General features: G+C 43.5%; 1 long non-coding RNA gene across 1 annotated transcript in view; it reads right to left on the reverse strand.

The window, feature by feature from the left end:
- Positions 1-16,407, reverse strand: part of LOC122459614 — a 35,588-nt gene extending 19,181 nt beyond the window's left edge. The window contains exon 1 of the long non-coding RNA XR_006280419.1: positions 16,292-16,407. This is a non-coding gene — a long non-coding RNA (uncharacterized LOC122459614). The remainder of the gene's footprint in view (positions 1-16,291) is intronic.
- Positions 16,408-16,664: the final 257 nt, after the last annotated feature.

Raw genomic sequence — 16,664 nt, forward strand, 5'->3', positions numbered from 1 at the left:
TACTCTGGGCTCCAGCCCAGGACCCTAATAGTATCAGCTATGCTAGCTGACCTTTTAGAAACATCACATGTACAATTCCCTGGGCTACTTTCCCCACAGCAGCCCTCACTTCTTCAAGCTCCATTTCACCCTAACCTCAGGCCCTCCTTCCTTGTGGATAGTGGTGTGGTGTGGTGTGGTGTGGTGTGGTGTGTACTACTCAGCCTCTCCAACAGCGCAACTTCTTCCCACAGCTCCTGACATGCTCACCCACCTGACTGACTGGGAGGCTTTTAACTAGTTTCAGCCAGCCTCTGATTGGCTTCAGGTATTCCAATCAACATAGCGTTCTCCCTGCCTTCTTGAAAGTTCTTAATTGGCCTCAGGTGTCTTAATTGACCTGGAGCAGCTTCCATTTCACTTAACCTGGTATCAGGAATTTGTTTAGCCTGGACCTAATATATCTATCTCCCACTACGTTTCTATATCCATCTGGCCTTCCCCTGTCACATATCCCCCAGCTCTGTTCAACACCATAGAGTTGTGCAACTTGGGATGCCAGGCAGTATGCTCATTACAGACCATCAGCGTTGCCATGGTGGCATCCAGCCTTGTGTCATATGCGGAAATGGAATGGTTGGATGGATAAGAACCACCTGGTGACCCTTGCATTCTTTTCCTTATTCTGCTGCATCCACTGGAGGGGTGCATGGTCCATCACTAACAGCATCCAGCTATATATCTTCTCAACTGGTGTGACAAAGGGAAACATTTTGTGAAGCTAACCACACTGCAACCATAGACTTTATCAAAGGTATTTGCCCTCTCACTGTTGAAATAGTGTGAGGACTTGAGATCTTATTAGATGTGTAATTTCTCCTTGATAACCAGGCAGGCAAAAATAGCATGAAGTTCACAATTGTTTTTATTGCTCCCCCTCCAAAAAAAATCAAAAACTAATTAGATTTATTGAGTGACAAGTCTACCCATCAGATCACTGGTAAAACCCAAGCACACAAAAGCAAGGAAATGAAGAGCTAAGGATGTAATCAGTCTTACGTTGCCAGTTGTGGAGAAGAGAACTTTGAAATTTTTTGATATAGGAAAGTAGTAAGTGAATTTATGCTTAATCTGGTTGAATAAATCTGTTTTTCAAAACCAGACAGAGGCATAGTAAATCAGTGGGTTTTGAAAAGATCTCCAGGGCTCTCAAAATAGAGTTAGGAAAAGCAGCCAGGATCACCCAAGATTTACAAGCAAGTGCTCTGAAAGGAAGCTTAGAGGGATAAAACAGCTGTTATTCCTGACCCAGACACACCAGAGTTGAATAAGGTGTGTGCCCAGGAAGGGACAGGTCATGATACCAGTGAATAAATGAATTATTCTTATCCAGTACAAAGTAAGGCATATTTCATCACGGCCTAACCACCCGAACTCTGACTCAAACTGAACACTCTCCTTGCACCAGCAGTCTCACAATGTAATTAAACCACAAAGCCCTTTCTAAAAAGGCACATACAAACAATGTGCCACATCCTCACATGGTGTAAATTGACATAGCTCTATAGACATCAAGGGACCTGTGCCCATATATATCAGATGGGGAACTAACCCATCTATGTTTATGACATAGGTAGATTTCAAAGCTCTCAGCAAACGCGTGTAAGCCTTGCTCCTGTTGACCTAAATTCAGAGATTTGAACCAATCTGCATGAGACGCCCTGTTTTCTAATGGCTAATCTATCACTCTACCACCTTAGGGATCCACATTGGATTTCCTTTGTAACCGCTGGCAATGTGCTTACCGCTAAAACAATCCTGACATCTGATGTTCCTTATTTCCCCCATCTGAAAAACGGCTTTGTATACATTCCCCTTAGGCCAAGGAGGCATTTTGGTGGGGAATGGAGAGGTAATTTGATCAGAGCCTGGAATTTACTTTTACTTTTGAAAAGCAGCCCTGGCTAGTTTGGACGTCAAAAATGAAAATATTTAACACCACTATGTTCTTTATCTCAGTCAGCTTCACTGACAGAGAGTCATGCTTAATTTTCCACAAATGGAAATTTCTTTTAAAAAATTGACTCTACGTGTCCTTCAAAAATGGACTCTGGAAGGAGCTGGTGTTAAAATCTACCCAGGCTTCACACTTTGTGGTGTAATGTTTATTTTTGTTGTGAAGATCAGGGATTACAAAGAATCATAGGAAGCTACATATACTCCAGAAAGGAGTCATTTAAAGTCTTTTAATCTCAAAAAGGATAGACTCAATTTAATGAAAATTTTTAGAATACATTTTAGTTGCTAATTATATTAAGTCATAAATGGTTAAAAGCATGAGGATTTTTTCTCTTTTTTGGGGGGGGGGGCAGGGGGAAGGAGTCGGGCAGGATCAAATCATGGAACTGAGATTGCAATTTTAAGTATCCTTGTATCAAGATCCTATGGCTGGTATAACAAGATCCAATGACTAAAAGTTGAAACCAGACAAATTCAGACTAGAAATAGGATGCAAACTTTTAATAGGGAGGGTAATTAACCATTGGAACAATTTGCCACTGATTATATTAGTTTCTCCATCAGTGAAAATTTTAAAATCAAGACAGGATGTTTCTCTAGAAGATATGTTCTAGACCAAACATGACCTAGCCAGGGAAGTCCTATGGCCAGTGTTATACAGGAGGTCAGACTAAATAATCAAAAAGGTCCTTTCTGGCCTTAGAATCTATGGATCTATGCATCTAATAGACTGGTACCCAAAACCTAAACGGCCACCAACACAGGCTTCAACCATATCACTTGAAGTAAGAATGCTGTTAGCTGTCTCCTACTTAAATAACCTTACATCTTTTTATTTTTTTAGGCTGCAATGGCCAAGATTTCCAAAAGTGACTACTGATTTGGGGTACCTCAGTTTCTGGGTGATCTTAAGAGGCTTGGTTTTCAGAGGTTGGGTGCTCACACAGATACACTGCCCAGTGCTGCTCCAAAGTCAATGGTAAAAAAGCTCCCATTCATAACAAGAGGAATAGGATTGATCTGAAATCTATTGACCACAAAAAACATAACTTTCCTTAAATGCAACCTAGACTCATATAGCTGGTATATGAGTTTTGAAGGAGATGTAACAATATGAAAAGTCTGGGGGTTAATTTATAAGATGCTAATTTTGAGCTAGATAGTCCCAAGGAAATATTATACAAATCTCAAAATTTCAAATCAGGTTCTTCTAAAAATGATCTCTAACTCAAAAAATGTTTGGCAAATGTTCTTCAAGCTTTGTAGAGGCATTCTCAGCACCCGGTACTAGCATGATGAAGGTCCTGTAAACTGAGAGATGATAGATTCTCCTTTTCCTTCAGAGTGCATCTGACAATTGTCAGGTCAAATGAATTTTCCAAGCCAATATTATTGGAGGACAAATATAGAGCCTTGTAATAGAAGGGCCTGAGCATGGACAGATCCAATTGCAGTATTGTAGTCTTAATATGGAGCAGCTACTGACTTTCACTATTGTAAAATGAGTTACAGGGTTTGTTCCTGTACTACTGGAGAGATGCTCACATAACAGAAAGCCCAAAGACAAAAAGGTATAGGGCATGAACTTCCTCTCTCACCTTTACATGACATCCTTATAGGTCTGTGTTGAGTCACTTTTTCACAGCAGCGTGGAAATGATATCACAGCTGCTGAACTTGTTGATTCATAAATAATAGAGGATTCTATTTTCCAGGGCTGCCAGTGGAAGTAAATCCATTATAAAATATTGTTTGTTAACCTACAGAGAATTACAACACTTGAAAAGAACAGCTGATACCTAAAACTTTGCAACAGAGTGTGTTTAGTAATTATCCTTCTATTTCCTATTTCTCCTCCCTTCCTTTATTAGGAAGGGCACATCCATCAAAACAGGATCTTTATTTACCGATGGTTCATCTTCTCCTTCTGCATCAAGAACAATGGAAGAGAAGTATTTAAAATCAGTGTGGTGTGAGCAGGATCATTGCTAAATACAATGTTTTTTTCAGTTTCCCATGAGGTACCGCTAGCTTTACAGTTCTAACCTGAGTTCAGTCACTGTTGCCTGTCAGCTGCTGCTGCTGGGACCTTCCAGTTGTTTCTCCTCTTCTGGATACAACATGTAGAGGGAACAGTTATTGCTTCTGATATAACTCTGAAGGACAGGCATACAAGCTGGAGGTGCTGGGAGTTTCTCTGTATTGAATTGGACCTAACTTATTTAGGGGGCTGGGGCACATGACTTATGGGGAGAGGCTGAGGGAACTGCGGTTATTTAATCTGCAGAAGAGAAGAGTGAGGGGGAATTTGATAGCAGCCTTCAACTACCTGAAAGGGGTGGGGTTCCAAAGAGGATGGAGCTTGGCTGTTCTCAGTGGTGGCAGATGACAGAACAAGGAGCAATAGTCTCAAGTTGCAGTGCGGGAGGTCTAGGTAGGATATTAGGAAACACTATTTAACTAGGAGGGTGGTGAAGCACTGGAATGGGTTACCTAGGGAGGTGGTGGGACCTCCATCCTGTCAGATTTTTAAGACCCGGCTTGACAAAGCCCTGGCTGGGATGATTTAGTTGGTGTTGGTCCTGCTTTGAGCAGGAGGTTGGACTAGATGACATCCTGAGGTCTCTTCCAACCCTAATCGTCTATGATTCTATTTTACACTGACTTGGTTGGTTAAGTTATCACAGGGCACAAGTACTGAAAGCAAAGGCGGAATTGCAGCATCTCCTGTCTAGCTAGCACTACAATCTCTTCATAATGAAAAGTGATTGTTTTCCTCCAGTCTTCCTGGTACAAGTGATTTTGCACCACCAAAATGCTTTCTTACCCAACCCCCATTTCCCCTGGAGCAACATAACTGGGAGGGAAGGGAGTAGACAGGGCCACGATTCTACCATGTACCGGAACGTACTGGCCTTCTGAACGGCTCATGCCACCCTTTCTTGCAGATTGTGCTCCAGCCACAATGCTACCACGGAATCCCTGAGGTCATTTCACCTCCTGGTCGGGTGCCACAGCTCCATCTTGATACCTGCAGACTAAGCGCTATTAGCACAAGCTAGTACTAAATGAAATATCATTCTACTGCAGGTTGAATTATGTTGCTAAGAGCAATCTGCCCAAACACCCTTAGAAAGCACTCAACATAGCTGTCAATAAAAAAATACCTTGTTTGTTTATATGGTGTCACAGCTGCAGTTTCTATGGGATTAAAGGCGGCACATACCCTATTAGGATAGGTTCCTAGGTTAGCAAGGATACACATACAGTGATAGCATCAAAATAAATGTCTGAATAACACTACTAACCAGCCTGATTCATTTTCAACTGGTGATGAATTAGGGCATTAGTAATGGGATGCAGAGTCCTTCACCTCCAGGTCATCAATATTAATCCAGGCAGGTTATGTTAGAGAAAAGGGTCAACTACAAAGTTTGTGTCTAGATCAAAACTTCACCAAAGTTAAGAGGTGTTTTGATCCAGGATTTTGATTTGTGCCCATTTCTTAATCAAGTGGAAATTTGAGGAAGCATAGCTGAGGAGACAAGTTAGTGGAACACTGTCCTGAACTAAGAGAGCTCCAGATTATTCAAAGAGAGCCTGATTTTACTACCTTTGTCCACAAGAAGTCCCACTGAAATCTATGGCTCTGATTCTCCATGCTACTATAACAGTCGTACATGAGTGTAAACCTAATGAAGTCAGTGGTCCCTATTCTCTTTGAACTTTTACATCCACTTTGCACAGATGTAAGGGGTGTAATCTGTAGGCCACTGAAATGAATGGAAAGACTCTTTAACTTCAAAAGACTTTTAATCAGGTCCTAAGGCCCAGATCCTCAAAAGGTATTTAGAATTTTAATGGGAGTTAGGCACCTAAATACCTTTTGAGGATCTGGGCCTAAATGATTAAATATAGTGCAAAGTAATGGAGAATCAGGCCCCTAGGGAGTTACAGTGGGCTAAACCCAGTGTAATAAACTTAAGAATGAGGCCCAGGGAAATTATTTACAGAGTAAGGGACTCATTCTGAGTAGGGCTGTTGATTAATCACCATTAACTCGCGATTAACTAAAAAAAAAATTGTGATTAATCACAGTTTTAATTGCACTGTTAAACAATAGAATACCAATAGAAATGTATTAAATAGTTTTGGATGTTCTTCTACAGTTTAATATATTGATTTCAATTACAACATAGAATACAAAGTGTACAGTGCTCACTTTATAATATTTTTATTACAAATATTTTCACTGTAAAAATGATAAACAAAAGAAATAGTTTTTTTCAATTGTGCTCATACAAGTACTATCATGCAATCTCTTGACAGCCCTAATTCTGAGTAACAGTCTCACTCTGGACAAAACCAGGAAAAGCCACAATCCCCGACTGGTTCACTTCTGACAAGTAACTTTGCAAAAAAACTGGAGGAGGTTTAAGTAATATTCCTCTCATCTCTTAAACCAATATAAGAGTAGTTAGGACACAACATAATGGAAAAGCCAGAGTTCATACATATGTAAAGGAAGAGTTAGCCTTCAAAATTTTTAAAAAATTCAGTGCAAAGGCAGGATTTGCACTGGTTGATATAATGAGAAAGTATAAACAACGACAGGTTTCAGAGTAGCAGCCGTGTTAGTCTGTATTCACAAAAAGAAAAGGAGTACTTGTGGCACCTTAGAGACTAACAAATTTATTAGAGCATAAGCTTTCGTGAGCTACAGCTCACTTCATCGGATGCATTTGGTGGAAAAAAACAGAGGAGAGATTTATATACACACACACAGAGAACATGAAACAATGGGTTTATCATACACACTGTAAGGAGAGTGATCACTTAAGATAAGCCATCACCAGCAGCGGGGGGGGGGGAGAAGGAGGAAAACCTTTCATGGTGACAAAGCAAGGTAGGCTAATTCCAGAAGTTAACAAGAATATCAGAGGAACAGTGGAGGGTGGGGTGGGGTGGGGTGGGGTGGGGGGGAGAAATACCATGGGGAAATAGTTTTACTTTGTGAAATGACGCATCCATTGCTTACAGACAGCCCCCCAATCTGAAGCAAATACTCTCCAGCAACCACACACCACACAAAACAGAACCACTAACCCAGGAACCTATCCTTGCAACAAAGCCCGTTGCCAACTCTGTCCACATATCTATTCAGGGGATACCATCATAGGGCCTAATCACATCAGCCACACTATCAGAGGCTCGTTCACCTGCGCATCTACCAATGTGATATATGCCATCATGTGCCAGCAATGCCCCTCTGCCATGTACATTGGCCAAACTGGACAGTCTACGTAAAAGAATGAATGGACACAAATCAGACGTAAAGAATTATAACATTCAAAAACCAGTTGGAGAACACTTCAATCTCTCTGGTCACTCGATCACAGACCTAAGAGTGGCTATCCTTCAACAAAAAAGCTTCAAAAACAGACTCCAAGGAGAGACTGCTGAATTGGAATTAATTTGCAAACCGGATACAATTAACTTAGGCTTGAATAGAGACTGGGAATGGATGAGTCATTACACAAAGTAAAACTATTTCCCCATGGTATTTCTCCCCCCCACCCCACCCCCCACTGTTCCTCTGATATTCTTGTTAACTGCTGGAATTAGCCTACCTTGCTTGTCACTATGAAAGGTTTTCCTCCTTCCCCCCCCCGCCCCCGCTGCTGGTGATGGCTTATCTTAAGTGATCACTCTCCTTACAGTGTGTATGATAAACCCATTGTTTCATGTTCTCTGTTTTTTCCACCAAATGCATCCGATCAAGTGAGCTGTAGCTCACGAAAGCTTATGCTCTAATAAATTTGTTAGTCTCTAAGGTGCCACAAGTACTCCTTTTCTTTTTATAAACAACAATGTATTTCAAAAAGAAATATGCTCCACTTTTTTTTTTCTTTCTGACGTATAGAATTAATAAGAACTCACAAGCCCAGAACATAATGGAACTGAAAGCTCTAAGTGAAGCTATGTGCATCTGGAGACGTGACCAAATTGTTTGTTAACAGATAGAGCAACATATGCTACTGTATTGCAGTCAGTGTGATTGACAGAGACTACTTCAAGGGCAAGATCTGACCTGATCAATGAAACTACCCATCCCAGCTAAGGGGAGGACATAAGCAAGAAAATAAAGCACAGAAGAATGATACCATGATTCATGCTCTAAATAAAAATCACAATAAGACAGAGGATATATAGGGAATCACAACTATTAAGCGTTAGAACTTCTGGGTTTATTAATTTCATTTTCGGAGGGGTTTTTTTTCGCAATTTTTGAGTTTTATGTATGTGTTCAAAATCAGGGGCTTTCAGGGCTCTGTCTTTCTATACACTGTAATGAGTAATATATATTACTCATTATAATAGAATGAACTGTAATGAGTAATCTTTTTGTCATATTCCCTAATGCACTTGTAATATGGTTTCAAACAGCAGTATGTTAAAGTGCACTGGGGAACCTTTTGTATGCACCAGCAGGGGCTACGTGGACTGATTAATGTGAAACATTAGTGCGCTTTAGAAATCACACCCCTGTAGTTTGTATTACTACTCCACCTAGACAAATAGTTATTGCCTGTGTTTTTTGGCTAACATTTCTCCTTTTTGGGGGATGTTTTATCAGTGTTTATCCATTAAAGCTTAAAATCAGAAGCCCCAATTAAGAGTCATAAGAGAGACAAGTAGACAGAGCAGTAAAATGAAGTGTGTTAATGTAGGAAAGCAAAACATTGCGAGGTACACAATGGATGATAAATATTAAATATAATATAAGTGAAATTGGATGTCAGGAGAGTGGTAATGGGACATGGAGACTTTATCTCTTAGTTATTATTATTAGCAGCAGCAATTATAGCAACCAAATGTCCTGATCAGGATTGGGCCCTATTGAGTTAGCTACTTTACAAATGTATACAGTAACATGATCCAGGCCACCAAAGAGTGTATCATGGCTGGTGTGGGTCCTCCAGTGGGACTCTGTGGGGATCAGGTCTACCTTCATAGATTCATTCGAAGGACTGAGGCCTCAGTTAGGGCTATGTAATGATTCAGGGTAAACAATAGTTTCTTCACTCTCTTTTTAAATGAAAGGATATGGTACGCTGAAAGGGAACCAGGAACTCCTGATGTCTTTAATTCCATCTGTGACACTGACTCTCTCTGTGGTCTAGGTCAAGTCACTCAGGCTCAGATTTTCAACAGGGACCTTTGATGGTGGGTGTCTCAATTTTCAGGTACTCGATTCAAGGCTGAACAACCCGTTTGGAAAGGTTTTGAACACCTTCTTTTTGAAGTGCCGCAGGTGCTGAGCACTTTTTGAACTCAAGTCCTTAGGTCTAAAATTGGGCACCTAAAAAACCAAGGAACCCAAATTAGAGATCATTAAAAAAAACAAATCTGGTCCTTAATCTCTCTGCCTTACTGTCCTGATCTGTAAAGTGGGGTTAATGTATACACATTGCAAACACATAATCAGATAATAGTCAAATCCCATATATCTAAGTATTTTGTGCTGCAGATCACAGACTGCTGCAAGTAAAGCCCTCAGTGCTTCAAGCAGCTACATATATACTTAATTTGAAACACATATGTGATCTTGGGACTAAAAATAAGCACATGAGTAAGTGCTTGCAGGATCAGGGCGCAAATCCAGAACCTTTGGAAAAACACCTATAGAGGAAGTTCTATGGAGACTCTGCAAACATGACAAAAGGAAAAAACTATGACTTGATGTTGCTTTTAACAGTAAATGACACCATTATACCCTTCAAGTTAGACACAAATCCCCAAATCAACTTTATTTCAGAGAAGTATTACATTAGAGAGTGTTACAAACCTCTTGTACTCAGAACAGAAATTAAGGTGACAGGATACTCTTGGGCTGAAATAAGTGAAAAGGAAATGTGTTGCAACAATCAGGTATAATGATGGGTCTTTTCATTTCACGTTCTCAGTGACACAAAGAAAAAAAAAAAGCTACAAAGCCATTAGACCTTACTGCTCCTGTTAAACTGAACATGTTTAAACAAGTACTTAGAATGAAGATACAAAGTAACACTTAAGCATGCTTTGTTGGTAAATGAGTATCAATAATACTCAAAGCTCGAAGATGTCCAAGCTCGAAGATGCATGCCAAGATCTAAAGAGAAAAGACTAAGATGCAAGACTCAGGATTCACCTATGCAGGAAAAACTCATTTGTAATAGTGATAAACTGAAGACTGAATGAAATTTAGGAGAGGTGCTAAAAAGGTTTACATGCACCTACATCATTAGGTTAATTCTTCATTTGATACAGTAGGTATGTCTACACCATGATAAAAAACCACGGCACCGAGTCTCAGAGCCTGGGTCAGCTGACTCAGGCTCCCGGGGCTTGGGCTGTGTGGCTATAAAAATGCAATGTAGACATTCAGTCTTGGTCTGGAGCCCAGGTTCTGAGACCCTCCTGCCCCCTTGGGCCTCAGGGCCTGGACTCCAGCTCCAAACTGAATGTCTACACTGCAATTTTATAGCCCTGCAGACTGTGAGCCTGAGTCGGCCGACCTGCGTAGGTCACAGCCATGCTACGGGTCTTTACTGCAGTGTAGCCATATTCAGGTGAGCAAAAAGAATAGTTAATTTTGCACTGTGTTTATACCTATGGAAATTTCAATAGTGCCATAAAAAACAGAAAACACTTGAAGTTAAAGCAGCAGAAAATTGGGGAGGGAGTGGGGTTTTACTGGTTGGTGTAGGGGGGCTAGAAGAAGGGAGGAGTTTTGGGATCAGTTCCTAACTCGGCCATTTGTTTCCTAGCCCTGGGCACATTACTACAATCTTTCTACTCTGAGCACAAATATACTCATCGGTGATCTAGACTGAAATACAGAAGTCTCACTTCTTCTCCGCACCTCTAACAAGCAAGCATTACAGCCCACATCTACTGCTCTTATCTCAGTCAGAGAAGAATCCCTTGCCATTTATCTACCTTAATATTGTTGTGTGGTACCATACTCCCTGTCCCTCCTGCTCCAGTAAGTTGAGTGCATTGCCTTCCAATCTACCCAATTGTTATATCATTGTGATTATCTGGTCTGACCTGCTATATAATACAGGCCATAGAACTTCCCCAGGATAATTCCTAGAGAAGATCTGTTAGAAAAACATCCAATCTTGATTTAAAAAAGATCAGTAATGGAGAATCCACCAAGACCCTTGGTAAATTGTTCCAGTAGTTAATTACTCTCATCATTAAAATGACAAGTTTCAGAGTAGCAGCCGTGTTAGTCTGTATTTGCAAAAAGAAAAAGGAGTACAAGGTGCCATCATTAAAATGTATACCTTATTTCCAGTCTGAACTTGTCTAGCTTCAAATTCCCTCCACTGGATGATATTATACCTGTCTCTGCTAGACTGAAGAGCCCATTATTAAATATTTGTTCCCCATATAGATACATACAAATGTGATCAGGTCATGATCATTTTTTCCATAAGCATCCACTCATTTATAGTTCTGTGATCAGTTCCTCTTTACCTGTTAGGACAAGATCCAATATTGAGTTTCCCCACATTGGCTGCAACACTTTTTGAGTTAGGAAGCTGTCATCTACAATGTCTAATTTCTGTCTCCCATTTCAAATATTGGCCAGGACCAGTCCTGTTTGTTTTTTGGAATTTGTTAATCTGTCAGGTTTATAGCCTGATGTGGCTCAGCCTGTGTAAATTCAAGTGGTGATCTCAGTCCTGTAACAATGGACCAGGGCCAGCTTCTTATTCTTGTAAAATAGTATGTTATATATTTATTAGCACATGGAATCTATGAATTTAAGACCAGAAGGGACCATTCTGATCATCTAGTTTCAATTCCTGTATAACAGGCTGTAGAACTTCCCCAAAATAATTTCTAGAGCAGATCTTTTAGAAAACATCCAATCTTGATTTTAAAATTGACAGTGATGGAAAATCCACCCTTAGTAAGAGGTTCCAATGATTAATTACTCTCACCATTATAAAATTATGCCTTATTTCCAGTCAGAATATATCTAGCTTCAACTTCCAGCCATTGGATCATGTTATCTGTCATGACATGTTATGTGAAAATTATGAAAACACTTCATAGAATTTATCTATATCTGTATACATACACCATTGAAATACAGCTACTTCTTGGATGGACAAGGAATCAGATCAGATAATTGTTATTTTTTGTAAAGGACCATGCTCAGTACAACAAAATAAATGAAGTCGCAGGAATGCAGGCTGGGAACTTGGAAAGATGCAAAGGTAGCACAATGTACGCACACAGTACCAGAAGCCGGTGGAGCAAAAACAGCTGTGTTCATCCAAGTGATAGAAGAATTCTGGATCCAGGGAAACATAGTTGTTGAGGAACAATTAAATACCCAGGCCCTGAATCAAGCACCTCAAAACAAAATACAGCAGGCAAAAGTACCAAGGTTTTTCATGATTTACAAGTATGATGTTAAACGTGGAGGAAAAAGTCCCTCCGAAAACCCATGTTTGGAAAGGATAAGAACATGCTGCCATTAAGGTAACATTGTTTCCCATAACTTTCCTACTCAAACAATAAAAGTGAATGAATAGTTTAGGATGATACATATGTACTGAATTATGAGTTGCAAAGATGAAAAATTGTTGAAAAGTAAAAATAAGGGTTACGTGTTGTTCGTTTAATGCTGAGTTGTGTTGCTATAATGTTGATTTTATGTTAATGACTTATAATAACTCTTGTGGGGTGTATATGCCCCATGCTGGCCTGGCAACCCAGGGGATAATACAGGAACTGCCGGCCACTGCTGATTGGCAGCCTGAGAGCAGCTGGGAGAATAAAAGAGCTGAGACATGGAGAGGCAGGGCAGCTGCCAGAGGAGCAAGCAGGCTGGAGAAGGAAACTTTTGCCAGCAAGCTGTTGAGAATCAGCATCCAGAGAGGGGGCAACCAGATCTACAGGCTGGAGAAGCCCACAGAAACCAAGGGAGGTAAGAAGGAGCTCAGGGCAGAGCAGGAGTTAGAGGCCTGATTGCACCTGCCTGGTTTAAACATCCTGAGCTGGAACTCAGTGGAGTCAGCAGGCCTGGGTTACCCTATTGCCCCTCACAGACTCAAGAGCCAAAGGGTTTCCAGACCCCTGAGTACCTGGACCAACTAGCACCACCCCCTATAAGGGGAAAACCCACACCACCCAGCAGGACCGAAATTAACACTCCTCACCAATAGGTTTGCCAACTTTCTAATCGCACGAAACCAAACACACTAGCCCCGCCCCCTAGCCCACCTCTTTGCTGAGGCCCCAGCCCCCGCTCACTACATTCCCCCTCCCTTGGTGGCTCACTCTCCCCCACCCTCACTCACTTTCACTGGGTTGGGGAAGGGGGTTGGGGTGTAGGAGGGGGTGAGGTCTCTAACTTGGGGGTGAGGACTCTGGGGTGGGACCATAAATGAGGGGTTCAGGGTCTGGGAGGGGGTTCTGGACTGGGGCAGGGGGTTGAGGGCAGGGGGATGAGGGCTCCATCTGGGTTGCAGGCTCTGGGGTGGGGCTGGTTATGAGGGGTTTGGGGAGCAAGAGGGGGATCTGGGTTGGGGGGGCTCAGAGCTGGGGCAGGGGGTGGGGCTTGGGGTTGGAGCACGGGCGTATTACTGGTGGCTCCTGGTCAGGAGCCCAGCGGGGCTGTGGGGAGGCTAAGGCAGGCTTCCTGCCTTCCTTGGCTCTGTGCTGTGCCCCAGAAGCGGCCAGCAGGTCCAGCTCCTAGGTGGAGGAGTGGCAGGTGGCTTTGCACACTGCTCTCACCCACAGGAACCATCCCCCACAGCTCCCATTAGCTGTGGTTCCCAGCCAAAGGGAGTGCAGAGCCGGTGCTCAGGGCAGCACACAGAGCCCTGTTGCCCCCCTACCTAGGAGCCAGACCTGCTGGCCGCTTCCAGGGCTCAGCGTGGAGCCAGGACAAGTAGGGACCAACCTGCCTTAGCCCGGCAGCACTGCCAACCAGACTTATCAGCCCCATTGGCGGTGCTGACCGGAGCCGCCAGGTCCCTTTTTGACCAGGTGTTCCGGTCGAAAACCGGACACCTGGTCACCCTACCTCAGCCCAAAACGGGACTACTATAGAGATTCAGGCAAGAGAAAAGAAAAGGAGGACTTGTGGCACCTTAGAGACTAACAAATTTATTTGAGCATAAGCTTTTGTGAGCTACAGCTCACTTCATCGGATGCATTCGGTGGAAATCAACTGACTGACCACTCTGCCAGATCAAATGAATGCCGTGCAATGCTCTGTCTGACTAAAGGGGGTGCTGTGACATCAGCTCACCAGCTCAGAATAATGGAGAATGAGGAATTTTTTTTTGACAGTTCGCATACATGTATAATTGGGTATGTGTAATAAAAAGGAGATCCTTTCCCTTGGCATAAAGCCTATAGCAAAGAAGGTTATAGAGCTGCCAATCCTTGGTTGCGTCAGTGTTGAGAATGGTGAATCAGAATCACAGAAACAGGAAAATTTCCACAGCACACATGACAACAGAGCTGTCAGTGGCAGATCAGAGCGGTGCTGAGGAAGGCAAAATAGAGCCAGAGAAAGACACGACCATAGAGCTGCAGATATCCAAGTGTGATACGGATCAGAATGAAGTATCACCTTCTTCATTGACACATCCTCATGAAGATCCACTCAGCGAAGATATTGAGGAGCAGCTCAGTGAAGAATGTAATGCACCGCTCTGATCTGCCACTGACAGCTCTGTTGTCATGTGTGCTGTGGAAATTTTCCTGTTTCTGTGATTCTGATTCACCATTCTCAACACTGACGCAACCAAGGATTGGCAGCTCTATAACCTTCTTTGCTATAGGCTTTATGCCAAGGGAAAGGATCTCCTTTTTATTACACATACCCAATTATACATGTATGCGAACTGTCAAAAAAAAAATTCCTCATTCTCCATTATTCTGAGCTGGTGAGCTGATGTCACAGCACCCCCTTTAGTCAGACAGAGCATTGCACGGCATTCATTTGATCTGGCAGAGTGGTCAGTCAGTTGATTTCCACCGAATGCATCCGATGAAGTGAGCTGTAGCTCACAAAAGCTTATGCTCAAATAAATTTGTTAGTCTCTAAGGTGCCACAAGTCCTCCTTTTCTTTTCTCTTGCCTGAATCTCTATAGTAGTCCCGTTTTGGGCTGAGGTAGGGTGACCAGGTGTCCGGTTTTCGACCGGAACACCTGGTCAAAAAGGGACCTGGCGGCTCCGGTCAGCACCGCCAATGGGGCTGATAAGTCTGGTTGGCAGTGCTGCCGGGCTAAGGCAGGTTGGTCCCTACTTGTCCTGGCTCCACGCTGAGCCCTGGAAGCGGCCAGCAGGTCTGGCTCCTAGGTAGGGGGGCAACAGGGCTCTGTGTGCTGCCCTGAGCACCGGCTCTGCACTCCCTTTGGCTGGGAACCACAGCTAATGGGAGCTGTGGGGGATGGTTCCTGTGGGTGAGAGCAGTGTGCAAAGCCACCTGCCACTCCTCCACCTAGGAGCTGGACCTGCTGGCCGCTTCTGGGGCACAGCACAGAGCCAAGGAAGGCAGGAAGCCTGCCTTAGCCTCCCCACAGCCCCGCTGGGCTCCTGACCAGGAGCCACCAGTAATACGCCCGTGCTCCAACCCCAAGCCCCACCCCCTGCCCCAGCTCTGAGCCCCCCCAACCCAGATCCCCCTCTTGCTCCCCAAACCCCTCATAACCAGCCCCACCCCAGAGCCTGCAACCCAGATGGAGCCCTCATCCCCCTGCCCTCAACCCCCTGCCCCAGTCCAGAACCCCCTCCCAGACCCTGAACCCCTCATTTATGGTCCCACCCCAGAGTCCTCACCCCCAAGTTAGAGACCTCACCCCCTCCTACACCCCAACCCCCTTCCCCAACCCAGTGAAAGTGAGTGAGGGTGGGGGAGAGTGAGCCACCAAGGGAGGGGGAATGTAGTGAGCGGGGGCTGGGGCCTCAGCAAAGAGGTGGGCTAGGGGGCGGGGCTAGTGTGTTTGGTTTCGTGCGATTAGAAAGTTGGCAAACCTATTGGTGAGGAGTGTTAATTTCGGTCCTGCTGGGTGGTGTGGGTTTTCCCCTTATAGGGGGTGGTGCTAGTTGGTCCAGGTACTCAGGGGTCTGGAAACCCTTTGGCTCTTGAGTCTGTGAGGGGCAATAGGGTAACCCAGGCCTGCTGACTCCACTGAGTTCCAGCTCAGGATGTTTAAACCAGGCAGGTGCAATCAGGCCTCTAACTCCTGCTCTGCCCTGAGCTCCTTCTTACCTCCCTTGGTTTCTGTGGGCTTCTCCAGCCTGTAGATCTGGTTGCCCCCTCTCTGGATGCTGATTCTCAACAGCTTGCTGGCAAAAGTTTCCTTCTCCAGCCTGCTTGCTCCTCTGGCAGCTGCCCTGCCTCTCCATGTCTCAGCTCTTTTATTCTCCCAGCTGCTCTCAGGCTGCCAATCAGCAGTGGCCGGCAGTTCCTGTATTATCCCCTGGGTTGCCAGGCCAGCATGGGGCATATACACCCCACAAGAGTTATTATAAGTCATTAACATAAAATCAACATTACAGCAACACAACTCAGCATTAAACGAACAACACGTAACCCTTATTTTTACTTTTCAACAATTTTTCATCTTTGCAACTCATAATTC

Source organism: Dermochelys coriacea, chromosome 3, assembly GCF_009764565.3.
Source record: "Dermochelys coriacea isolate rDerCor1 chromosome 3, rDerCor1.pri.v4, whole genome shotgun sequence".
NCBI lineage: Eukaryota > Metazoa > Chordata > Testudines > Dermochelyidae > Dermochelys > Dermochelys coriacea.